The 25,942-nt window shown below is 36.1% G+C and overlaps 1 non-coding gene across 1 annotated transcript; it reads left to right on the forward strand.

Moving 5' to 3' along the window:
* The first annotated feature begins 13,505 nt into the window (after positions 1 to 13,505).
* On the forward strand, positions 13,506 to 13,667 carry LOC129404732 (U1 spliceosomal RNA). Its single transcript, XR_008630089.1, has one exon. It is a non-coding gene; the product is annotated as a U1 spliceosomal RNA (small nuclear RNA).
* The last annotated feature ends 12,275 nt before the right edge of the window (positions 13,668 to 25,942 follow it).

The following is a 25,942-nucleotide window of genomic DNA, read 5'->3' on the forward strand; positions in this document are numbered from 1 at the left end:
CATAATTTTTCTTGTGTACGATGTAACTTTAAGAATGCTTTTAATATGTAGTTTACCCCCCACCCCCAGTTTGTCAGTATTGGAACTAAGAAAACGCATGTTTCTAGAAACACATTATCATTATGTCAAGTCAATATTGTGTTACTTGTAGTTTTGTTAAAGAAGATACAGTTAAAAAGACAGGTCCTTATATTTTATCCTGGAAACAAAAATCTTATTTTTAGAACATAAGTAAGCTATATAAGCTATTTGTATAATATCGTAATCTATACTAAAGAGGGGTTTGGAGACAATTATGGATAAGGAATAAAAGAAGCAAAGACAGAATAGAATTAGGGTCAGAAGATTCAAGTTCAGATTAAACATCCTCTATGTGGAATCCAGAGAAGTCTGTTCTGGTAAAATCTGAGTAATTACGGAGGAGTCACTCTTTCTAAAAAACTATTCCCAGAGGTAAAATGGGCTTCAGTTGATTTGTCCACTGTTGTCAGATGCTATGTTGACACAGATTTTGAGATCAATGCTGGCTATGGGTAGCAGCAGATAAATACTAAAATGGTAGTAGAATGTGGTGGCAGCAAATCTTGCATCTGAAATTCCTGTGCTAGGTGTTTTTTTTGTGGGATCTTGTACTACAGTGGACTACTGTGAACTATCACTTGAATTCTACCCTGAAAGTTTATAGATATATTCCATTTCTCTTTAGAAATGAGTTTATCAGCAGCACTACTATTCTTTGCTTTAATTGTACACAGAAACAAATTTGAAAATACATGGTAAATTATAAAGTTATTTCTTAGGATTTGGTAATGATAATATTTTGAAATTTCATTCTAGAAATTGCACATCCCAGATATTGCATCTGTGGTTCCTTGCAAAAACAATAGCTGTTAGTGTTAAATTGTGAGAGTCTGGTATTATCTGTAAATTCTTTGATGAAAGGTGATCTCTCTGAGGTGAGTCTACTCTACAATAGATGTTGGTAGGAGAATACAATTAGATGAGTCAAAAGGAGTATAAATAGAGAAAACATTTGATATTATATTTGTCACAATGATATGTCATTAATCTGTGGTGATTTTAAAATATTTAAGAGGAGGATTTGTAAATACTTTGTTTTATATTAGTCTAAAATGTCCAACAAACATAAAACAACTGATATTAATGTATTTTAATATAAAACTTGTTCAGTTTTTTTTGTTTTTGGGGTCACATTTGTTAATGCACAGGGTTTACTCCTGACTCTGCACTCAGGAATTACTCCTGGCAGTGCTCGGTGGGAACTTTGGGATGCTGGGAATCAAACAAGCGTTGGCTTCGTGCAAGGCAAGTGTCCTACTTGCTGTGCTATTGCTCCAGCCCTATGGTTCAGTTTTCTTAAGTGAAAGGCATTATTTCTGAAATCAGTGAAACAGACAAGTGTTTTGAAGGAGTGATATGATCTTATTCAACATGAGGAAGATGAGGCTATTCACCATATGTTAATTTTCAAATACCAGTTCTCCCTTACATATTTTACTATGAAATCCAAAGGATGACTTTCTGTAGATCCACTGCTTTTCTAAGGCCAAAGATAAATATTTTTTGACAGGTTCAGTTATTTACAATCAAATGATTGTAAGTCACATAAGCTGGTTACACATCCTGGTGTCTACACCTTCACATAATGCCATTCATCTTGCCATATTCTTATTGAAAAGAAAGTATAGATTCAAATTATTTTCAGGAATTTGACTCAGACATGTTTCCTATGTTTTTCACTTGCTAGAGATACTATCTCGATGATGTTGGGTTTTGTTTAATAAAAGAAACTTTCAAACATTAAAAAACATTTTTTGCGGGTTCCAGAAATCAAACCCAGGACCCCACACTTATAGAACAAGCACTCTACTGCTCTATATCCCTGATCTGAAACCACAATTCTTTTTTAATTTTTGGGTGTGAGGGCCTGTGGCATACCATAACAGGTATGCCACAACAGGTAGTACTCAGGTCTTTTTAAAAAAGAGGGAGAAAAAGCAGTTTTTTATTGAAAAGAAAAATACAAAACAGAGGAGAGAGGGAGAGAACTACATGTTTGAGAGAACAGGGACTTTTGCAGAGGGAAAAAGAAGCAAAAATAATCTTATTTATCCAGGTTCCTGGAATCAATTCAGGAATCCAGGTTAGCCAGATGTGAAACAAGTGTCTTACCTTCTGTGCTCTCTCTCCTACCCTTGGTGCTCAGTTCTTCTCGATAATCTGCTTTTCTCTTCAGATCTGTTTTGTTTAAGGCCATACCTGGAAATGCTCAGGGGTTACTCTTGGCACTGTGTTCAGGAATTACTCCTCGTGGTGCTCAGGGAACAATATGTGATGCCAGAGAAAGAACCTGGGTTGGCGGCAACCTGGGTCTTTTGTAACCTGCACGGGCTTGGAAGGTAAGCAGCCTACCTGCCGTACTATCTCTCTGGCCCCAGTCAGGCCTACTTTTGTAAGGGAGACAATGACCCATGTTTCCAAAGTACATTTTTATTCAAATTTATGCTGTCTTTGACATCTAAATTTAATTTTACTTCATTTAAGTTGTAACTTAGGTAGCATGGCTACCTACAATAGTGTTAAGCACTTTGGTTTTGATGTATAAAGAGTTACTATGCCTATGCCTTCACAGTCTGACCCATTTATCGATAAATAACTTTAAACCCATAAAATGGCACAAACCAGAAGCCATTTTAATAAATCACTTTTTATGGTAACATTTGTGAAATATTTCAAAAGCCTCTTTCAAGTTTATCAGTTTGAACAAGGAACAAAGTGGTTTTGAAGGTATTATTGGGAAATCTGACAACAATATCAATACCTTTATACTAGTACTATGAATTAGAACAGTGCTCTAGAATATATTCTTACCAAGAAAGGGCTGAGGAGATAGCTTGAAGGATTGGGGCACATGATATGCAAGCTCAGTGTCTTGGATGAGTTTGATATCCAGAATCCTGGGTATTTTCTTAACACTGCTGGGTGTTAAGCCCTAAGAAATTCGAGAGAGAATTATCAGGGTGATTCTTGTGGACCTCAGCACCATTGAGACCAAGCAAATTGCATTTTGGAACCTGAGTTGTAAACCATCAGCTCAACTTAATTATTACTGGGCATGACCACTGGAGAACCCCCATATTAATTGAGAGATATCCAAAATACAAATTTTAAAAATACATTAAATAGGTGTTTTGGTGGTTTAAAATGTGCACTGGTGAAGGAACGGGTGTTTCATCATTGTATGACTGAGACTTAAACCCGAAAGCTTTGTAACTATTCTCATGGTGATTCAATAAATGAATTTATAAAAAATACATTAAATATTGCTAATCAGGGGCCAGAGAGATAATACAATAATACAGAGAGTGAGCTGTTTGGATTTCATACAACTGAACTGAGTTTGATCCATGGCACTACATATGGTCCCTTGGGCATTTCCAAGAGTGATTCCTGAGTGCAGAGCCAGGAACACTTGTGCACCCCCAGGTATGACCCCAAACCAAAAATTTCTAATTACTTAACATAGTTAAAATCTATCAATTGAAACATGTTTTAAAATTGTTTTATAATTTCAAAAAGTGTGTAAGGCAAAAATTACAGCTAACTGATTTCTAATATGGCGGTTATGCAACCTTTCCCTCCACACTCTCTTCATCTTTCTTCATCCCAAGCCACACCATCTCATGCCTCACTTGATATCTTATTCTGTTTTCTTTCTTTTTTTTGTAAGATAAAGGATTTTTTTATACTTCTAGCATTTTTTTTTCCTTAAAGAAATATTTTATTGAACCACCGTGAAAACAAGAAAAAAAATACAAAGCTTTCAGGTTTAAGTCACAGTCAAATACTGATTAAACCACCATCCCTTCACCAGTGCACCCGTTCCACCACCAAGAACCCCAATACACCCCCCTCCCACCCCACCCCCATCTAAGTAGCTAATGATATTCCCATTATTCTCTATATATATTGAGTACATTTCATATTTCCATACAGAACTCACTATTATTGATTGGAAAATTTCCCCAACAATCAGGCCTGCTGAATAGGCATCATCTAATAATTTCTCTTCATTGGTAAGAGTGAAGACTTTGAGTCTGCGCGGCCGCAATAGCGGCCGCGCGGTTTTGGGTTTCTAATATTTTAGCTCAGTTCCCAGTCAAAATGGATGGCTGCAAGAATCCGCTCTGGTGCCAAAATGGGTTAGGAGACCTCAGGATCACAGTCAATAGGCGCGGAGGGTCTGCTTCTCATGCCGCGGCTCTTGGTTCATCTCTGGGCGGAAGGCGCGCTGGGAACGCCCCCCTCCCAGGACCACCTACAGGCTACGTCACTAAAGAAAGTCCTACCTCCTGGTGGAGGGGTCTTAGAGGGTGGCTCTCACCGCATGGCTGCTGCCGGTGCCGCCATCTTCGCTCAGAAAAATGGGGTGGAGAGGGAAAAAAATCCCTCCCCGGGCTGCACGAGGTTGTAGCTCAGTTCACAGTCAAAATGCATGGCTCAAGCATCCGCTCTGGTGCCAAAATGCTCTGTTTTCTCTCTTGACTTTATTTTCTCAGAATGGTTCCTAATGAACCATTGTTCAAAAGCACAAAAGTTGGAGATTTAAGGGAATAATTAAAAAGATATAAGTTGGTAAGCCTAAATAATACATGGGAAGGGTCAGTCTTTAAAAAATAATACATGTACTGTACAATTTCCGGGATTAATTTTTGTGTATTTAGTAGACTGCTCAATAGTCCCTGAAATGATAAAACGTAAGTGGTTATGATTGTACAATTGTGATACCTGCTGGTTAATTTTGTCTTGGAATTTCCCTCACTCCATGTGGCTACACATCAAAAATAAAGTGCCAAATCCCCCTGTTGAAGAATTGCCTGTGTTCCTCTGACTTGTGGGTTGTAAAGTCTGAAAGACTTGAGTTGTGGAATAAATCCAGGTACACAAACTCATGGCTCAGTATCCTTAGTTATCAAATTACCTGCTATAGTTTTATATGTCACTTATTTCTTAGACATCTATTGAACTATTTGTTAGGAGTGGAACTTTTCCACTTTAGGCTGACTATCATGATTTATATTTTTTCTTCCAAGTTAAGTTAGAACAGGTTGGGTTTTTTTTTGCCATTTTTCTTGAAAGTGCCCTCTTAGTATAGTAAAAAGTAGGCTAAGCAAACAACTCAAATTTGTTCTTTAAGTGCTGCAGTGAGTCAAGTTAATTATCTGAGATAGATTAGTTTTTTGAAACTAACTCAGCTGCCAAGTCAATAAAGTGGTATAGAAATATAAGTTATTATTGATATCTTTTATAGCTGTCCATTTCCAAATAAACTAATTCTAATCCTGGAATGTTACTGATTTCTATTGTTCAGGGATTGACTTGAAATTTTAAGTCTAAGCTTAACTGAAAAAATATTTATTTCCTTTTTTAGTTAATATTTTAAATGTGTATAATTTTAAGACTTCTAATATGAAGAATATTGCCAACATTATTAAGAGAAAGTATATTGCTCATAGTAGTGAAAATTAATACTTCTGTTTATTATTGAGGAGGAAATGCATTATGTAGTAGAGAATTTGTAGCACAGTTGCATCTGAATAAAAATCTGTAAATATATAGATTTCTGTCACTGCTTAAAAATGAAATGGAAATCATGAACAACTTGTAACTGTTTATCTCACAGTGACTCAATAAAAGAAATAAAATGGAAGAGTAGCTGATTTACCTAAGAGAAGTAAATTTCAATTTCGTAAATTGAAATGTCTCTAATTTACATGCATAGAAGAAAAATAAAAATCGATTATTTTATACAGTTGAGATATTAAATGCCCTTAAATGTCACTAAGATTTATCAAAGTCAAGAGGTAAAAACTGATAATAAGCAGTTGTATAAAATGCTGTTCCAAAGCTACATTAATTTTCTCCATGGAAGTGAAAAGCTCAACTATTGTTTAGTGACTGACAGCATAAAAGCACTTTGTGCAAAACCTTGAAGTGATCAAAAAATAAAAGGAATCTTTCCATTTTGCTTGATAAAGGAAACCATAATGCTGATCTGATAAGCATATTTTTGAATTACTGCTATTCTACATAATTGTTTCTGCACTTTACATTTGGAAATATCTAGTATGATAATCTTCATATACATCAATTTTTTTTAAACCCAAACTACCTAGGAGAAACATAAGAAAACACTTGCTAATCTCTTTAGTAAGTATTTTCTTATGTTTCTCCTAGGTAGTTCAGTATATCAGTAGATCACAAAGGTAATATTTATTCATAAACACATAATGACATTCCATTTCCTTTATCTCTTTTATTTATTTATTTAGCTTCTGAATCACACCCAGTGGTGCTAGATGAATTCCTAGCTCTCTTTCCAGTGGCCCCTGGAAGTATTAAGGGGACAATATATTGTGCTAGGAATTTGAAACATGTAAGTGCCTTATTCTTCCTGAATTATTTCTCCAGACCTATATATTTTATCTTTTTTGTGCGGAGTGTATGCTGTGGTAGTTTGGGTTACAGCTGGCTTTACTCATGCCTTACTCCTGTTGCTGTGCTCAGGGATCACTTCTGATGCTACTCAGGGAACAATATGTGATAAAGGGACCCAATCTCAGTAGACTATGCAAGTCAAGTGCTGTAAGCCCTATATTACCTACTGTATTTTATTTTTTATGTAGTTTTAAAGAATATTGTTTCCTTAATTTCCATTTTTTTCCACTTCCTTATTTGCAAATAAAAACATTTGTAATGAATTTTGTTTCCTGCCACCTAATATAGTAAGTTTTGATTATATCTTTAGAACTAACTATGTATATTATCATATTATACACAAGCAGCAATAGTCTTCTCTTCCAGTAGAGACCTTTAAAATATTTTTCTTTTTTTTTTTTTTTTTTGCTTTTTGGGTCACACCCAGCAATGCTCAGGGCTTACTCCTGGCTCTGCACTCAGGAATTACTCCTGGCGGTGCTTGGGGGACCATATGGGATGCCGGGGATCAAACCCAGGTCGGCCGCATGCAAGGCAAATGCCCTACCCGCTGTGCTATCGCTCCGACCCCTAAAATATTTTTCTTATCTAATTGTCTGGCTACAAGTCCCAAACTTATGTTTAAAAATAATATTTCTAATGGACCTCTTTTTCATTTGGTCTTAAAAGAAAAGCCTTCCATTTCTTCCACCATTGAATATCATATGGTTTTGACATATATACACCTCATTATATTTAGGTATGTTTTATATAGCCCTCATTTAAGTTTTTTAAATAATACATGCATGTTAAATTTTGCCACTTTTTACTTAGCCTCATTCAGTAATGTTATATGGTTATAATCTTAATATGATGCAGTAACCTTAACCTGTGCATTATGAATCATTTGTGCACCTTTGGGATGTATCCTATCTGTTTATTATTGAGTCATTCTCTAAATATTTTCTTTAATTTTATTTTCTAAGAAATTGCTGAAGATTTTTGTATCTGTTAATCTTAGATGACAATCTGCAGTTTTCTTTTTGTGTGTGTACCATCCTATAGTGTTTGCCTTGGGTTTAAAGTGACATTAGCCTCTTAGAACATATTTAGAATTATGCTTCTACTTTTTTTGTTTTGTTTTGTTTTTAGGTCACACCTGGCAATGCACAGGGGTTACTCCTGGCTCTGCACTCAGGAATTACTCCTGGTGGTGCTCAGGGGACCATATGGGATGCTGGGATTTGAACTCGAGTTGGCCGCATGCAAGGCAAATGCCCTACCCACTATGCTATCACTCCAGCCCCCTGCTTCTACTTTGATCATTTAGTATTTTAGAATTTTAGCAGCATCTAACGTGGTTTTCTATAATTCACTAGTGAAGCCTGGAACATGCTTTTTAAATTCTGTTCACATAGAAAAACTTAATATTTCTTGTTGCACTGTTTTAATAGTGATTAATTCTATTAGCTTTTACTGACTGAAAAACCCATTTGTCTATCACATTCCATGATAATTTTGCAGGGTATAATATTCTTGACTGGTATTCCTTGCCCTTTACCCATATATATGATTCCATTTTCTTCTACTTTAAACGGTTTTTGCTGAGAGGCTGATAAAAACCTGATAAACATGCCTTTGTATGTTGTATTTTTTTCTTTTCTATGCACACTTTTATGTTGTCATTCAAGTTGTGTTTTGTGCAGAGAGAAACAGGATTGAATAGGAGGAGCCCAGAGGAAAAATTACACCCTTCCCCTTTGCCTCAGTAATCAGTGCTAACTTTTCTTCCTGCCAAAAGTCTGTTCCTGGTTTCTGGACTATAGCCCCCACTTTAAGTTATTTCCTAAAGGTGTTGAGAGAGGACCTAGCCAAGTCTAGCTGCCATTAACATAAAACTGAGAATATATAGTAGCTAAGTTTGGTTCATTAAAGGTTATACCTGATAACATTTCAGTATCTGTATTGGAAACCATAAGGCCCCAAAGAAGAGAGGGGTGGTGGCAGGGGCTTGAGAGTGCATCTGCTGGCGGGGGGACGGGGTAGGAAGAAAACTAGGGACATTGGTGGGGGGTAAATGTCCACCAGTAAAGAGATGGATTGGAACACTATATGACTGAAACCCAAGCATAAAGAACTTTGTAACTATCTCACTGATTCAATTAAATTAGAAATTAAAGTAATTTTAATGTGTTTGAGTCCAGTATAATGTGGCCTTGGTGTATGTATTGATCAGTTTTGACAAATCTGTACATCCATGCAACCACCACTAAATGAAAGTGCACAGTATTTTTATCACCCCCGAGAGTTCCTCTATTCTATTCCAGTCACCTTCTCCTTTTAGCAATTTTCTCCAATTTTAGGAAACCACTAATAATCTGCTCTTTGTTTCTAGATGATTACTATATTTTTTGGCACTTTATATAAGAAGCACATTCTCATATTATCACTCAAGGCTAGAGCGATAGCGCAGCAGGTAGGGCATTTGACTTGCATGTAGCTGACCCGAGTTTGATTCCTCCGCCCCTCTTGGAGAGCCTGGCAAGCTACTGAGAGTATCCTGCCTGCATGGCAGAGCCTGGCAAGCTACCCATGGTGTATTTGATATCCCAAAACAGTAACAAGAAGTCTCACAATGGAGATGTTACTGGTGCCCGCTAGAGTAAATCGATGAGCAATGGGATGACAGTGATATAGTGATTATTATTATTATTATTATCATTATTATTATTATTATTGGACTGGAGTGATAGCACAGCGGGTAGGGCATTTGCCTTGCATGTGGCAGACCCGGGTTCGATTCTGTCATCACTCTCAGAGAGCCCGGCAAGCTACCGAGAGTATCCTGCCCGCATGGCAGAGCCTGGCAAGCTCCCCGTGGCGTATTTGATATGCCAAAAACAGTAACAAGTCTCACAATGGAGACATTACTGGTGCCCACTCGAGCAAATCGATGAACAATGGGACGACAGTGCTACAGTGCTTCACTATTATTATTACTAATAATTATTTGGACCCAACATCTAGTTTCTGCTAGCATCTTAATTATCAACCCTATTTGAAGGTCACTTCTGTTATGCAGTTATTTCCACAGTTGTGATCCTCTCCTGCAGGAGTATGTGAACCACAGTAAGAGTAGCTTGTGCATAACAACACTGGTGGATATATTCACTGATCAATCCATAGCCCCTGCTAAGTTTGTCCTTTTTCACACACCTCCTTATGTATTGATTTAATTACTCTCAGGCAAATCTGCAAGTGATGAGTTGTTTTTCCTTGTGATATGTAGTTGATTTCTATTTGCACTTAAATGGAGTTTTTCTTAGAGGCATATGCTCTGCCTTTTCTGGAAACCACTTTCTTAAGCTTCTACTAAATCCTTTCTCAGCTGAGCTGAGAAATTAAAAGCAGTGATTATGTTTACTTCAACTCTCTTGCCTAACTCAAGAATAGTTTGGAACTCAAAATTGGTTTTGTTGGAATCCCTGTTGGCACTGTTCCTGAGTGCCTGGTCAGTGCTACCCTGCTGAGTAATCCTCCTGGGATTCTCCTCTAGGGAAGAGGGCTTCAGAAATACCCCTCCAGAGATGGGGAAGGACAGCACCATAAGGGGCACTGTCTCCCCATAATTTGTAGTTCCTTAATTGAAATTGCATAATTTGTAAAAGTCAGAAATAGAGGGATAGACACAGAAGGACTGCACTCATTTGTGTTGTATAGAATAACATCACATGAGGCTGACACCCAAGGACAGTAGATACAAGGGCCAAGAGGATTGCCCCATAGCTGGAAGCCTGCTTCATGAGTGGAGGGGAGAAGGCAGATGGAATAGAGAAGGGATCACTAAGAAATTGATGGCTGCAGGAATAAGTTGGGATGGGAGATGTGTGCAGAATGTAGATAATGGACCAAACATGATGACCTCTCAATGTCTGTGTTGCAAGCCATAATGCCCAAAGGTAGAGAGAGAGAGTATGGGGAATATTGTCTGCCATGGAGGCAGGGGGAGGGTGGGAAAGGGGGGGTATACCCGGGATATTGGTGGTAGAGAATGTGCACTGGTGGAGGGATGGTTGTTTGATCATTGTGTGATTGTAACCCAAACATGAAAGCTTGTGACTATCTCACAGTGACTCAATAAAATTAAAAATAATATAAAATAAAATTGTAATTGCTATTGCTGTAGTTCAATTAACAGAATTTGGTGAATCAATTGTCGCTTCATAATTATGAACATTTCAGGCTTGACTTTCGGCTATGTAACTCCACCTCTCCCCACCCCCCACACACACCCCACCCCTCCCACCTCACAGAGAGCTTATGTTAATTGAATTCCCTATAACATTTTAGTCATTGTTATCACCCAATTACCCAGGGGTAATCCCAATTTCTCCCTGTGCTTATGTTTAACTTTTCCTTTGTGCCATACTTCCCCATCTTTTAATCATTTTTTTGCATTATCATTCTTCCCTGTCCCCTCACCCTTCACACAGCTCAATTTCACTTTCCCTATGTTAATTAACTGTTTGATCTCAATAAAGTTGTCACTGGCCATCAGCCCATTGATCCATTTTCAGGGGGAGGGATGCAATGAATTTTAGTCCCAAACACACCAGGGGACATGGCCACTGAGGGTCCTTGGCAGGTCTAATAAAGATAATGATGCACTTGGATCCTCCTTGAGGCTTTGAGTTAGAGGAGATAGAGTTTGAAGGTTCCAAGAAATTTGTGTGATTATAAACTGAAGGAACTTTGGTTTAGAAAGATACTTACAACAGGTTCATGCCTTTCTCCAGTGGTCTAAATATTGTTTTCACTCTGGGAAGGAGTGGAGAGTGTTCTCATATCCTTGGGAAGGGGGAAAAAACAGTTTCTATTTCAGGTCTGAGGTATCCTTTTGTATTTGTTGTAAGTGGTAACACATAAGTGATCACTGTGGTTTTAAAAAGTTTATGCTGTTTATCACCGATTTTTTTTGTCAAAAGTGAAGTCTAATAGAATTATAAAATATGAAGATTTTTGTTTGTATAACAGTTATTTTCTCACATAAAGAACACAGGATTATTGAATGTTGTCTTTGTTTGGGGGCCATACTCAACAATGCTCAGGGGTTATTTCTGTGTTTGTGATGAGGATCATTTCTGGGGTGCTGGGGGGACTATATTTGATACTTCTTATCAAGCCCAGATAGGCCGCATGCAAGGCAAGTGACCGCCCCACTGTACTATCTTTCTAGTTTCTGAAAGTTGTTTTTTAAAGCTCTACCTGGTAACTCAAAAGTAAATGTATTTGACTCATTCTTTACCTCTCAGTGAAGTAAACGATTTATTTACCTATGTTTGTCTTTTCCATTATCCCCCATTGCTTCTCAAACTCAGTACAGCAAGGGAGAAGTGATCAGATTTAAATTGATAAGAATTTGCATCTTTTTTGATAAGTGAGAAAATAAAATAAATTATGTGTATTCATAAGTATACTATACAAGCTAGTGAAGGACACTGTTAAATGAAATAGAAAAGAAACAGAAGAAAAACATACATCATTTAAATATAGCATCTAAAAGTCAAATACAGTGACTGGGGCGATAGCACAGCAGGTAGGTAGGGCATTTGCCTTGCATACCGCCGAACTGGGTTCGATTTCCAGCATCCCATATAATCCCCTGAGGACCACCAGGAGTGATTCCTGAGTGCAGAGTCAGGAGTAACCCCTGAGTATTGCCAGGGGTGACCCAAGAAGGAAAAAAATGTCAGATATATAGATTATAAAGTAAAATAGTGGGAGCTATGATAGGGGAAAATGTTGCAGAGGAGAAAAGAATGTAGTCCAAGGCATACAAAGCTGCAGCTCTGGAGGGTATTTCACTACAGTTAAGAGCATGGATTTTAGTGCTTCTCACACATTACTCAATAGCAGTAGGTTAATTGTTGCAGTTTGATTGCAGCAAAAATAGTTTCTGTGTGTAGATATCAAAACCATAAAACACTAATAAACTTAGAAAATAGTTATTTCTGTTATCACTTAAACTTCATTAGAGATCCTTATTTTGTAATGTCATCCAAATTCATACACATGATAATGTCAAAAATTATTAAAATCATGATGGATGCCCTAAATTAAGTCTTTAATCAGAGAATTCAAGAAAGTGAAAATATTTCTTTTTTTAAAATTTATTTATTTTTAATTAGTGAATCACTAAAAATATTTCTTTAAGGAGTCATTTATCTTAGGTTTGATAAAAAAGAGTACATTTTTTTTGTCATTAGAATATCTATTTATTTATTTTGAAAGTAAACATATAGGAAAAACATTTATTATGCTTTTTGTATATCCATACAAGTCTTTTTTATATTAGTTGACATAATGATGTTTTTTTATTAATTTAATAGTTTATTTTTAATTAGTGAGTCAACGTGAGGGTACAGTTACAGATTTATACATTTTTGTGCTCATGTTTCTCCCTTACAAAGTTTGATAACCCATCCCTTCACCAGTGCCCATTCTCCACCACCAGTAAACCCAACATCCCTCCCCCTCCCTCCCCAGTCCTGTCTCCCCCCACCCCACACTGCCACTATGGCAGGGTATTCCCTTTTGTTCACTCTTTCTGATTAGGTGTTGTGGTTTGCAATAAAGGTGTTGAGTGGCCATTGTGTTCAGTCTCTGTCTCCATGGCTTGGAGGCTGGTCTCTCATTCTGGGCAACTCAGAGAAGGGAACGCCAAGTAAAATGTGATTGGAGGTCATGTGGGGGAAAGAGTACATTTTTAATCTAATTTTTGGAATAGTTTTATTATTAAGATTTATAAAATAGTATATTAAGATGGCTTAAATAGTATATTATATAAAATTATGTGTCAAATTCTTATATAACTTTTAGTAAAAATTGCTTGGTAATAGTGAATTATTTAAAAGCTTCTGAGATGTTTTCCTGTCTATTTCTCTACAAGTAAATTGGTTTTATTTCATGACTTTCAGGGAGTAGAATAAATGAAAACAATTCTTTTTATACTTTTGTCACAGGGGAGATAACATGATCATTAAGGTGGTTTTCCCAGGGTGAGGCATATACATTGTACTCCAGACGTTCTGACCCCTGCAATTTCTCCAAATGTGGATAACTCGACTACATAATTTGGTAGTGGGGAACTGTGTTTGTGCTCTCCCCAAAGGAAAAAATATTTTTATTTATGCATTTTGTTAATGAAAATAGAAATTTATAATAGAATTTCATCCTGGAAAGACCATATTTTAAACATAAAATAGGAATATATATGTGTATATATATATGTATATCCCATTAAAATCTGTAAGACTCCACACTTGTCTTCTCTGCTACTCTCAGATTTTTGATGTCTCCAGATTTCTGAGACATGCAGCATAAAAATTGATAAAGCAATGAATTTGGTTTCAAGAAACTTTTTTAGTTTGAAAGTTAAGACTATTATATATAACTCAAGCTTTGTGTTCAGATCCTTTTTAAACATCAATGAATTGTTCTTGCTACACTAAGAAAAATTTGATTATGAATAAGAAAATTAATGTCTTTATTCACAATTGGGTATAAATTTAGTCATGTAGTTATCACAATATGCCTTTTCAGGTTTCAAAGTAATTGGAAAGCTGCACCAATATGCATAGGCAGAGAATTCTATTACATAAAACTCAATAAGAATATGCATTTCTAAGTCTCCCCTTTCTGAAAAACTAAGCAGATATGATAACATATTTTAAAAGTCTACATGTATAAGCAGTGGCTTCCTTCAGAATTAGATTTGCTATTACAATTCTGTTTCACATTTTAACTAATTTCCAAGTAGTCAGCCAAAATTAGCAAGTATTTAAATATCTACCACATATTGGATTTTTTGCCGAACACTGTGATGCACACTTGCACTGTAGCACTGTCATCCCATTGTTCATCGATTTGCACCAGTGCCTTCTCAACTGTGAGACTGTTTTTTGGCATATCGAATAAGCCTCGGGTAGCTTGCCAGGCTCTGCCGTTCTGGCGTGATACTCTCGGTAGCTTGCCGGGCTCTCCAAGAGGAGCGGAGGAATGGAAACTGTGCGCAAAGCAAATGCCCTACCCACTGTGCTATGGATCCAGCCAGTGAAAGACTAATCCAACCTTCTAGTAGCTGGTGCTCTCACAGGACCACCCATGCAGTTTTATCCAGTAAAGTGATGCACATTTAAAATATTAAACATTATATCATTTTTTACTTAATTTACTGACATGTAATTGTAATGGGTAGATTATGATCCTATTTTACTGGTTACATTACAAAGAAACATATTCTTCTAATATTAAGAGTTTATATGTTTTTAAGTAAGTATTCAAATTCCCCTTTCATTGGCACTAAGGTTGAACTTATCATGAAGTCAGCGTTAGCCAAGAAAATGGGTAAATTCTGCACAGAGTTTTTAAAAATAAGGAAAGTTTCCATAACTTTATTTGGTCTTATTGTTACCTTGAAGTAATGCTATTGTGACAGAAGTTCTTCTGCCAAGGAACAAGAAAAAGACCTCACTTGAGGTCCAATCTAAGATCATAACAGTTGAAGTTACTAAGACTGTGAAGTGTTAGGAAACTTTGACATCCAGAGGCTGCTTTGGCATATTGTCAGTGCATTGTTACTGTGAAATATGGTGGGCAATAGTTAGAATTCTTTCAAGACAACATCTAGAAGGGATTCTGTTAAAAATTAACTGCAATAGTTATTTGAAGACTCTGTTATCAATGACAGCATAATTTATCCTCACTCCCATCACATATACCAAAGTGAAAGTGTCTCTCTTAAAACCACTGTCACATCTTATTTTAACGTCTAGACAGCATCCAAATTGGATCCTGTGTTATTGTTCCAAAAAAAGTGAACATTATTAGTTTTCTGAACAAACTCTGTTGAAAGTTAAATTAGGCTAGCTAAACTGTTTCATGGGTGTGATGAGTACCATATATTTACCATACAGGATCATAGAGAATAGTATTTTTGTTCTACAAATCCTGCATTTAATCTATACTTACTGTGATCCTCCAACCACCATGAATCTGATTATTTTGTATTAATTTTTGTCAGATGTAATCTGAGGTTAGATTCTTATTTTGCTTAGTGGGTGTCTTTCTTTAAATCATACCATTTTTATAAAAGACCAATAGTTTTCCACTGACTTAACTTTACAAAAAAAGAATATTGATCACAGTAGCTCCATAGTAGTTCATAAAGTTTTAGTAAAGTTTTAGGAGAAGTTGAGGTAAGATGTTGTCAGTTCTCAAAGTTTGTTCCTTTTTAAAAACTTGGTATTGGTGTTATTGGAATTTTTATTTTCCAAGAAAATTTCAATACCCACAAATATCTTTCTCAAATGACTGGAATTGTTTTTATAGATATATCTTCTATGGATTTGCAGCATAACAAGTGAGGTGGCTAATCCATTATTATAACATATCTCTTTAAATTTCTTTTGATTTAATCAGTTTTATAATTAACTACAAATAAGTTATGTACCTATTAGACTTAGTGTCTAATGTGTTGAATATTTAATTTTTTTAATTCCATAAATCCCAACATATTATTTTTGTGCCTGAATCTGTATCAATGCATTTATATATGTCTAGGTATCATTCATTTTATAATATGATTATTCCATTGACTTGAAGACTATACATTATGTGTATAATAAGAAATTAGACAGTAATACTGACAATTAGTGGTTAGAAAATAAAAGTATATTATTCAGATTTCACCAGCTGAAAGATGTTACACCACAATCTATTTTACTGTAATTTGTGAGATTTGTTCCACACTTATTTCACATAAACTGATATTTTACATAAGATGACATGATTATTTTTTAGTCATTGGATATTGTGAGTTACATTTATTTTTGAATGATGATCTTAAATACTCATAATACTTTATCCCCATCTTAGTTTATATTCTTTTATATAATATAAATTAGATTTTTTGATACTTTGGCATTAAAATCTTTTTTAAATTGCAGCTTATGTAACAGTGCCTTCACTGGTGTTCAGGTTTCTGATATTGATATACGAAATTACTACATACCTCCATTACCAAAGTGGCTGAGCTACCCCTCCCCTGCCTCATCCATGGTACCTTTGTAGTCTCTGGTTTGACAGTCCCTCTCTCCAACCCTTCTCCAATGTTGACAGCTTGGTTTTGATGCATACTGCTACCTCCACTAGCACTACCCATGTGCTGAAACCCTCCTCTTATGTTCCTGTGTTAGATCCAGTCAATCTATTTATTCTTCTCACACTTCCCCCAAAACTAGCACTCTCAGGTCTGTATTCTAGTAACAAAGGCTTAATATTGACTAACAAAGCTCATATCCTTGACATTTTTCTCCATTATACTATAGATGAGTGAGATCATCTTACACATCTTCATCTATGATATGTAGGTATTTTTGCTGTAGCAACTGTGTCTGAATCTGCGACTAGAGTAACTACAGTTTTCACATTATGGAAAATGTTGCAGGTAACTGATATTTCTTTAATGTGTTAGAGAAATTACAGTTCTACCATGAGTGTTTTATTTATAAAGGTGGTTAATTATTGATTTAATATAACTATTAGTTATAGGAATATTTTATTATCTACCTTATGTGGAGGTTTGTAATTTTTAAGATATTATTCCATTCCTAAGATATAATTTTTGTGCATAGGCATTAATATCAATGCCTTAATTAAAATTTAATGCACATGAACACAGTAGTGATGATTCCTTTGTTTCTGATATTAACAATATGTATTTTCACCAAATATTGAACCGCTGGCTAGGGTCATAAACTTTATTGATCTTTTCAAAGATCCAAGATTTAATTTAGCTATTTTCATGATTGAGTTTAATTATTTCAATTGATATATTCTCTAATTTATTTTATGCCTATTATTATTTTTAGTTATTGTTGTGCAGCTATATCTGGTGGTATTGGGGATCAGAATCCACAGTGCTTTAAGGTCACAGGTTGGCCACTCAAGGAGCATCCATATGGGTCTGGAATCAAATCCAGGATCTTGAACATTCATGCCATTTCCTGTATCACTTTGAACCACATCTCCAGATTTTATGTGCTAATTTTTAATTTATCTTTTATTATTCTGCCATATTTGGTAGTAAATTAATGTTCTTTGACTTACAAAGGTAGAGGATTATTTTGTTACTTTTATATAGTTCTTCTTTTCTAAAAAATGTATCTGTTACTTTTGCTGCAGCTTATATATTTTGTTATATATTTTAGCTGTTAGATTTATTTTATAACAAAATGGTTCTTAAGACTACTTTGGCTCATGCATTATTTGGTAATTCATTTTTTAATTTATAAATGATTCAAGATTTTAAAACTCTATGGATTTATATGTCAATGCTTTTGTGGTCTGAGAACAGATTTTATATTTATATTAAATTTTATTAGCTGTGTTTTCTCACCTATATGTGATGCATTTTAGTAAATTACCCATGTAAGCTAGACAAATATGTGTATTCAGCTGTTCTTTGAATTTTATAGATGAGATTTATGTCTTATTAATTGATGTTAGTCAGCTCATCCATATCTTTAGAGATTTTCTGCTTACTGATTCTATTATTGCAAAAGCAGTGTTTAATTATCTTATACTATTTTTTGTTTGTTTCTGGGCTACCCTTGGCTGTGCTCAGGGCTTATTCCTGACTCTTTGCTCAAGGGATCTTATGGGGTGCCAGGGATTGATCTCAGGTCAACAAAGAGGAAGGCAAGTGCTTTACTTACCCTTTGTACTATATCTCCAATACTACATTTACATAGTAATCTGTCTACCAGTTTTGAGGATATGAATTACATCACAAGTTAGACATTAGGAATTGATATGTCTTCTTGGAAAAATAATCCTTATATTATTATACAAACGTATCTCCATTTTAATCCCTGGTAATTTTCTTTGTTGTGATGTTTGGTTTTTTTTCTGAATTTAACAAGCATAAAATCAGCAATGAAAGACAAAAAGTGTAAGTCAGAAAAACACTGACTATTCTGCCCAATTTTTTCTCTTTTGATAACTCATTAACAGACCTTATAGTCTAAAATTTTAACTTTGTTTTATTTAGTTCATTAATCTTTTTTATAAACCACATACCAGTGAAATCACATTGTCTTTCTCATTACAATTCTATATTTGTAACTATTATATTTAATAATACAGCTATAAAGATAGGGGTCTATATATCTATGGATTAGTATACTTTGCATTTTTTCCCAGAAGTTGGATTTTATGAATTAACATTTTATTTTACAGGATTATATATGTTTGGTTTTGGGGTACAATATTACCAAAACCATGTCACCAATGCACCACTATTCTTCCATCAGAATCCATAGGATTCTTTCTTTTGATTCTGTCATCAGAACATAAGGGGTTGTTTTCAGTGGACGCCATTACGTCATTAATATTTCTTTTTTAAAATATATTGACTGGGTGAATTGCCTATTTTTCTATTGGGCTGAGTTGAGTTCTTGAAAGGTTCTCCTAATAAGGAGAAATAGAAGACTCCTGAGTATCAAAGTGCTGAGATAATTCTTAAATAATTTTCAATTATTTCTTGTAAATAGATAACTTCTAACTTTTGGACCTTTTACTTTGACATTCTTTTGACATATATTGTGAATGGTCAATACTTATCTCAAGGATTGCCTTCTGTTCATGAATAGAATATTCCTACCTCAGGACTCCCTCCCCGCTACTTATCATCGCATATAAATTTTGGTCAACTAGAAAGTTGCAAATCTCCAAGAGCGTGAGAAAAGGTTAAATGCTCTATTCCAGGACTTCAAATGTTAATTTAGTTAATGAGTGAATCCATCTTGCATTTCTTTCTCCTTATAGTTTATTTTTCTCAGCATGCTTCCACTTTCATCATGTAACAAATGACATGACTTTATAATTTCTTTTAACCAGTTAAATACTAAGTTGCACATGTATGCCATAATTTCTTTACACCTTTGCTGTTGAACACATTTGAGTAGTTTCTCTGTGAACATTGGTGTGCATGGAAGAATGGCTAGTGTCTGGCAGAGGCTCTGACATTGAGTTTTATCAAGTCTGTTAAAAAAGAAAAGGTTTGCAATTTTCAGCATGCAGCAACAAGAACTAGCTTCCAAGCCTGGGTGTTGACTGGGTCACTTGCAATTAGGAACACTCTGTTGTAGTGCAAAATTCAAATAGTCCTAATAGTGCCCAGGAACAGTGTTCAGTGCAAGTTCCAAGAAGGCTAGTGGGCCTGGGTTTTAGTCATGAGTTATTAGCAGTACCTGTATGTCCACTTTGTAAGGGTCTGAGTGGCAGCTGGCGGGTTAAGGCTGCATTGGTGTGCAGCAGCTGCCACCATGCTATCTTTATCCGGATCAGGGCAGTAGAGGGCAACATGTGTCAGTACATGTTTGGACCTCAGTACCAGTTATGTGACAGAATATGTACTCGGATTTTAGGAGGTAATAGTGCTGTGTGGTATCTGGCAAAGGAAAACAGCAAGAAGGACGCCCCGTCCCCCACACACACACCACTTGCTTAACTGGCTAAGCTTTGTGAAGTCAAGGGATATGACTTACTTGCCAGCAGTGAGATGTAAATTGAGAGGGACTAAGTCTGTTTATCTGTCAAAAGTAAAAGTTAGACCAATAGATAGTACCAGGGCAAGTTACTTGCCTTGCATGTGAACAACTTGAATTCAGTCCTTGGAACTCCATATGATCTCTGAGCCCTACCAGTAATGATCACAGAGCCAGCCAGGTGTGGCACATTTCATCTTTCTTATAAAACTTGATAATTCTCTTTCAGACCTCAGCTGGCTAAGCTATTTGATAGGGAAGGATGGACTTAACATCTATAATTGTCAGCAATGTGAAACAGTTCCTTTTTAACAGGTCTGACTTGGGAGGGAAACTCCAAATAATAACAGTGAGTTTTTGTTGAAATATTGAAGGTTATTAAAGTAGCAGCTATTTCTCTGGACTTTGAACTAAGCAACAGCCCCACGCCGGCCGAGAAGAGGAAATATCCCTCTTTCCCGGTTGTTTCCCATTTTCAGGGAGAAACGTGGCATGGCATCCACCATACTACGAGGCGCAGGAAGGGGGATGAGGGGAAAAAAAAAGGAAAAGGAAAAAGAAAAAAAAGAGTTATGTACTTGGATCAGTGGGGCTACATATCTCTTCATTCTCAGCAATGGAAAATTAATTATCAAATGCTTCCTTGGTAGTAGGGCCATCATTCTTGGGGGGAAACTCCAACAACAATAGTGAATTTTGTGTTGAAATATGGAACGTAATCAAGGTAAAGAGAAAATGAAGTGAAATTCATCAGTTATACAGTTGGGGGGCGGGGGTATACTGGGCGTTTTGGTGGTAGAATATGGGCACTGGTGAAGGAATGGGTGTTTGAATATTGTATAACTGAGACATAAACCTGAGAACTTTGTAACTTTCCACATGGTGATTCAATAAAAATTTTTTAAAAAGTACTTACATATAGAGTCAACCTGGTTAATGACCACTGTATATAAAGTTTTTTATGGTTATTTACTTCTTTATTCATTTCGTCTTTATGTCCACACTCATTTGTACTCAGGGGTACCACCATCTCTGTGTTTAGTGGTTGCTACTGGAAGTACTTAGGGTGCCATGTGGTAAAAGACCTCAAACACAGACTTCTTCCTCAGAAAGCATATGCTCCTTAAACTGTTCTTCAACTCAAGCTCTCTTCTGTTTAAATTGTTACACATGCAGTAGATAAAATTTGATTACAGAATTTTTCTCTATTTGTTTTTGCTTTTTGGGTCATACCTGGCGATGCACAGGGGTTACTCCTGGCTCTGCACTCAGGAATTACTCCTGGCAGTGCTTGGTATTCGAACCAGGGTTGGCCACATGCAAGGCAAATACCCTACCCGCTGTGCTATTGCTTCAGCCCCTGGTTACAGAATTTTGAAAGACCACTCAGTAACCATAGTTTTGTAGAAATTTTGTACAAAAAATATTCTTGGTTTAAAAGAACTAAGTGAAGAGATATAGTATGCTCAATTATTATTCAAGTATTTTCACTTTATGAAAATTAAAATAGATGTTCAATGGCCACATTCCACATCTACTGAACCCTTGCTTGCTGCCACACCTTAGCTGGTGAGATTAATCTCCAGCCTCTACCCATGACCAATGTCATGTAAAAGGGCCCAACTCCAAATCTGAAGCATGTAATTATGTATGCAGATGCAGGGCAGCTCCTCATCAAATTTCACACTGCTCATTTCCTATCACTGGGTGAAGATAAGCAGAGAAGTAAAAGAGAAATTTCTAGTGAATTCCTTAAAGAGTCTTGAGGATGCTAACTATAAAAGTTTATCCGTAGCACTGCAAAACCAATGGGGAAATTATGTAAAAGTGCACTGAGTTCAATGATCAAAAACAATACCAAAGAAGACTCAATCAACCAATCACCCGGTAAATTCTCATACCATAATTTAGTGAGACCATGGTGAGTATATTTAATGAGATCAAAGAAATAATGGCACAGGTACTCAGTAGAACTCCAGAAAGTATGGGAGCCAACATGAGAAAACTACAAGCAGAAAGGAAGAGTGTGGTAACTATTATACAAAAACTTAACAGAGACTTCTGCACTTCAAAAGAAACAGTGACCAAAATACAGAGAGAGCCCACTGAATGGGAAAGAATATTTACCCAATACACATCTGATAAGGGAATAATATCCAGGATATATAAGACACTAGTAGAATTATATTAGAAAAAAAACCTTCAACCCCTTAAAAAAAATGGGGAGAAGAAATGAACAGAAGCTTCCTCGAAAAAAAATATAAATGGCCAAGAGGCACATGAAAAAAATGCTCCACATCACTAATAATCAGGGAGATACAAATCAAAACAACAATAATATATCATCTCACACCACAGAGACTGGCACACATTCAAAAGAACAAAAGCAACCAGTGCTGGCATGGATGTGCAGGACTGATCCAGCCTTTTTGGAAATCAATAGGAGCAGTTCCTCAAAAACTAGAAATTCAGCTCCCATATGACCCTGCAATACCACTTCTGGGAATATATCCCGAGGCTGCAAAAAGGCACAGTAGAAATGACATCTGTACGGATATGTTCATTGCAGCACTGTTTACAATAGCCCAAATCTGGAAACAACCCAAGTGCCCTAGAACAGAAGACTGGTTAAAGAAACTTTGGGACATCTGCACAAGTGCCCTAGAACATAAGACTGGTTAAAGAAACTTTGGTACATCTACACAATGGATCCTAATACTACGCAGCTGTTAGGAGAGATGAAGTTTAGAAAATTCCCTATAAGTGGATAGACATGGAGAGTACCACGCTATGTGAAATGAGTCAGAAAGAGAGGGACAGATATAGAAGGACTGCACTCATTTGGGGAGTATAAAATAACGACACAAGACCAACACCCAAGGACAGTAGATAGAAAGGTCTGGAAGATTGCTCTATAGTTGTAATCCTGCCTCACAGGCGGGCAGGCAGAGGATAGCTGTAATACAGAAGGGATCACTAAGACAATGATGGTTGGAGGAATTGGTCGGATAGGAGATGTGTGCTGAAAGTATATAAATGACCAAGCATGATAGCCTCTCAGTATCTGTATTGCAAACCATAATGCCCAAAAGTAGAGATAGAAAATGGGGAATATTCTCTGCCACGGAGGCAGCAGGAGGGTGGGAAATGTGGGGATATTGGTGGTGGGGAATGTGCACTGGTGGAGGGTTGGGTGTTTGATCATTGTGTGATTGTAACTCAGACATGAAAGCTTGTAACTATATCTCATAGTGAATCAATAACATTAAAAAAAAACACTGTAGAGTCTGTGAGCAACGGCGGAGGAAAAGATCAAGGCATTACAAAATGAGATGAAGAAAATTGCTAGAAAACAACAGAAAGATTTTTATTTTTTAAATTTATTTTTATTTTTATTTTTTGAATAAAACAAAATTTTATTTGAGACATAAATAACTTGAATTGTCCTGAACAAGCTAATAAATAGACATAATAACTTAAACTGTTATCCCTGTGATAAATGAAGTGTCATTTTCCATTAGAATGTCAAAATGCTTGTACTTGTTCTTTGTATTTTTTAAAATTATTTTTTGTATTAGTGAATCGCTGTGAGGGTACAGGTACAGATTTATATATTTTTGTGCTCATGTTTCAGTCATACTATGCTCGAATACCTATCCCTCTACCAGTGCCCATTATCCACCCCGGTGATCCCAGTATCCCCTCCACCCCACCCCACCCTCACCCCGACTCTGTGGCAGGGCATTCCTTTTGTTCTATCTCTCCTTTTTGGTGGTGTGGTTTGCAATAGAGGTAATGAGTGGCCATTGTGTTCAATTTATAGTCTACTTTCAACACGCATCTCCCATCCTGAGCGGGGCCTCCAACCACACATTACTTGGTGTTCCCTTCTCTATCTGAGCTGCCTTTTCCCCCAGAATGTGAGGCTGGCTTCCAAGTTGTGGAACAAACATCCTGGTCCTTATTTCTACTATTCTTGGGTGTTAGTCTCCCATTCTGCTATTTTATATTCCACAGATGAGTGCAATCTTTCTGTGTATGTCCCTCTCTTTCTGACTCATTTCACTTAGCATGATACTTTCCATGTTGATCCACTTATATGAAAAGTTCATGACTTCATATTTTCTAACAGCTGCATAGTATTCCACTGTGTAGATATACCAAAGTTTCTTTAACCACTCATCTGTTCTTGCGCACTCGGGTTTTTTACAGATTCTGGCTATTGTTATCAGTGCTCCGATGAACATACAAGTGCAGATGTCATTTCAACTATACTTTTTTGCTTCTCTGGGATATATTCTCAGAAGTAGTATTGCTGGGTCAAATGGGAGCTCAATTTCTAATATTTTGAGAAGCGTCCATATTGTTTTCCAAAAGGACATGGCACACAAAAACCCATGACAATAATCTCTCTCAATGTCAATGGTCTAAATGCACCAAGCAAGAGACAGAGTGGCAAAATGGATTCGGAAACTAAACAGCATTTTTTTTTTAAAGTCTGAAAGAAATGAACAGAACACTAGAAAATATGGGGTGAGTGAGTTCAAAAGAAACTCAGAAACTCAGTTCAAAAGAAACTATTTTCATAAAAGAAAATATAAGGATCATTGGTGTCCCAGAAGAACAGGAAGACAAATTGAATTGGAAAAAAAAAGTTAGATTATTGATAATAATTTTACAGAATTGAGGAACAGCGGCATTGGGTTTCAAGAGACCCCAGGGGCCCAGCAAAAAAAGACTCATAAGAAAACTCCAAGACATGTTATGCTGAAAATAAAAAAAAAATTCTAAGACTTCATATTGAAAATGCCAAGATTAAAAATGGAACATACAGGGGCCGGAGCGATAACACAGCAGGTAGGGCGTTTGCCTTGCACGCGGCCGACCCGGGTTCGATCCCCAGCATCCCATATGGTCCCCCAAGCACCGCCAGGAGTAATTCCTGAGCGCAAAGCCAGGAGTAACCCCTGAGCATCGCTGGGTGTGACCCAAAAAGAAAAAAAAAAGATAAAAATGGAACATACAAAGGAAATCTCATAAAATTTATAGCAGATCAAAGAAAACTTTATGAATCAGAATTAAGTAGAGGGATAAAGTACAAAAATAATGGATGTATCACCTATTTAGCTCGATTACCACTCAGATTTGAATAAACAATACAAGATTGATGGAAAAGCAATAGATTAGGAAATTCATAGTTTTGGAAAAACAATACCAAAACAAGAGGCTAGACAAACTCTTCAGCACGTTGCATGGACTCATGGCATTAACCATGAAAATTGTGTTTATTTCTATCCTGCTAAGGGATTGCATATATTTGCTGTAATAAATTAACATATTTAACTTATACTAAATATTGTATAACTTATCAGTTGATTTTTATATCTCTAGAGATTTTTTTACAATCCTTTACTTACTAATACAGCCAAGCTGTACCTATAAACTTTCTGATATAAAGTCAATATTCCCTTTACTAGAAAAAAAATACTCCCCTTTCTATTGGTCTATCCATATTTTCCCTTCATCTATTCCATAACTCTTTACTTTTCCTAAAATTTGTATTTGTAAGATTTACCTATTTCCTGTAAACCTTAAAATGTTTTAGCACAGAATTGTTTAGAATAATTTTGTGTACCTCCACAATGAAAGATTGATCCCAAATATTCAATTAAAAATAAACATAGTAAGGGAACAAAAAATTGTCAAACTAAGCAGAACTGAAGATTTTTGTCCATAGAACTGAGTTTATATGGCATGGGATGCAGTGGGGAGGGGTTGTCAGATCACTGGTGGGAGGAAACAGGCTCTCTTGTGATGAGTTGTGGTATTTCAAT

Source organism: Sorex araneus, chromosome 4 (genome assembly GCF_027595985.1).
Source record: "Sorex araneus isolate mSorAra2 chromosome 4, mSorAra2.pri, whole genome shotgun sequence".
In the NCBI taxonomy this organism is placed as follows: Eukaryota; Metazoa; Chordata; class Mammalia; order Eulipotyphla; family Soricidae; genus Sorex; species Sorex araneus.